Raw genomic sequence first — 2,370 nt, 5'->3', positions numbered from 1 at the left:
CTATGTTGAACAAATACTAATCTCACTTTGATTTGTCATGACAGATTTGTAAGAAGGCATTAGTGCAACAAGCACCCCCTCCCCCTTTCTCTCTCTTTCTTAAATATATAGTTGTGTTTGCTTGATCATTGCCGATACGTTTCAAAGCAGCCCGAGCACTATCTCTCTCTCTCTCTCTCTCTCTCATGTTTTAGTGTGTGAGAGTGTTCCATTGGTGTTAGGGTTAGTGTAAATTCCTTGCTTGTTTGTGGGTTGATCTAACGATTCTCCTCTTTTGCGTCCTAGTTCGCTCCTAAACTAGGTGGTGCCCCTTGTGTAGTTGGGATTTGGCTGGGGGTTTGTTGTTTTGGTTTGTGTTGTGTTGTGCCCCAGCCCCATTGAGCAGCACGGGAGCCTTGAAGGGTGTCTAGAGGTTGCTCTTCTTGTTGCCCGCCCCGGACCGCCTCAAATTGGTGCCCCCACTGAGGACGGCTTGTGTATTTTTGTGTAGAATCAACCTTTAGCATAGTCAAGTAGTTTGCATGAATCACGAAAATTTGTATGATCCCTTCATTCCCATTGCAAGGCAAAAGGTACACATAATTGTTAGTACTAAGTTGCAATTTCAACGTGTCATTCGTAGAATTTTAGGTCCTCTTAGGTTGGCCGAGATAAATGCTTCAGTAAATCCTTTTATTTTGCCTCTCATTAGGTACGACCTTAGTTTGGACGTCTATATTTTTGTTTTGTTTTAAGCATTAGGTCATGCATAGACCATGGATAATGGCCCAGGAATAGAGGTTTTCCCCTTCCATTTCACTCCACACATTAGAATAAACATTGCAATTAGTAGGAAAATCCATTTTCAACAACGTATGGTGTTTATGTTTGGTGCCCAAAGAGTAGGAGAAATTCTTGCATCACCAAACCCTGTCATCCTACCTCTTATTGATTATCATAGGTCGTTTGATGTGAATATCTTTATTTTGTTGTAGAATAGATTGCAAGCTAGAAAACATTATTGTGTAAATCTTTTTAAGAAAGAAAAACAAAAATGGGTGTCACTTTGAAATCAATTCAATGGAAAGCCAACGCCAAATGTCTGGGTATCCTCTTTTCTTTGGAGAGCCTGGAGAGGATGCATAATTATTTTTAGCAAATTTCAAGATGTCTTGCCGTATCAAGAGGATAATAACTGATCAAGAACGTGTAGAAATGTTTGAGGTGGTCCTTAGGAAAGATGCTAGTACTTGGTTTGACTCTTTGCCTGAGGAAGTTAAGGGGAATTACACAGAAGTTTTGAATCGTTTTAAGAGATACTTCTTTGATCCCCAAAACACTCAAAAACTATGGCAAGGCATTGTTTCTCATAAGCAAAAAGACTTAGATGACTACTACTTGTACAAGCAAGAGTTTCTACGTCTTTGGGCTCTATGGATACGAAATGTTGCTAACCCTGGTGATGGTGCAGAATTTTTAAAGAAGGAGAGGTTCATAGCCGGACTCTTTCCTGACCTTAAGGTAAAAGTTGAGGTGAGTGCACCTGCTACTTTTGATGCAGCGAAAACTAGGGCTGCTGAGAAGTATAGGAAACTCAAGTGCTTAAGGGGAGAGGTTCCAATAGAAGGTCTTAGACCCAAAGGTAAGTCACAAGCATCAACATCTAGGGAGCTTCCTGAAGTAACGGCTGAAGTGATTGAGAAGTTAAATGAATCTTTAAGCAGCCTGTCAATTCACCTTGCACAAGCTGTAGGTCCAAAGGGACAAGCAAAGAAGTCTGAAGAGCGAGATCCACGACCTAGGAGAGTCTTGCAATGTTGGAATTGCGGAGAGTCTGGACATGGGATGTATAATTGTCCTTGGCCCCGTGGGGAGCCAGGGAGACCTAACTTGAATTACCCAGTGATGAATGCAGGAGAAGGAGCTGGTTAACAACCAAGGCTTCTACAAAGGCCAAATGGACCAAGACCACCTCCACAAGGGGTAGAAGGAGTTCCACCTTTGCGAGATCCAAATGTGCATGTGGTAGAGGTGACAAATTCAAATGAGGTTGACATGGAAGCCAATGGCATTAAGCGTGGCCGAGGAAAAGGTAAAGAGAAAGAGGGTGTCCCATCACAGAGTGACCATGGACAAGGCAAGAAGGCAAAGGAGACCAAGGAAGCTAAGAGGACTCGACGTCGTATCAATCTCCAAGACTTCCCTCTTGGACATGGTATGGCTCCATACAACCTGTTGGAAGACATGCGAGGTAAGGGTCCTGATATCTCATGGCCTCAGTTTCTTGCATTATGCCCACAAGTTAGGAGGGATTTAACAAAGGCAGTTAGCACTAGGAGAAAGGTAAAAGAGAGTTTTCTTGTTGTAAAAATTGCACATGCTGAAATGAAC

Source organism: Adiantum capillus-veneris, chromosome 6 (genome assembly GCF_014529385.1).
Source record: "Adiantum capillus-veneris isolate H3 chromosome 6, ASM1452938v2, whole genome shotgun sequence".
Taxonomy (NCBI): domain Eukaryota; kingdom Viridiplantae; phylum Streptophyta; class Polypodiopsida; order Polypodiales; family Pteridaceae; genus Adiantum; species Adiantum capillus-veneris.
This window is presented reverse-complemented; position numbering follows the sequence as displayed.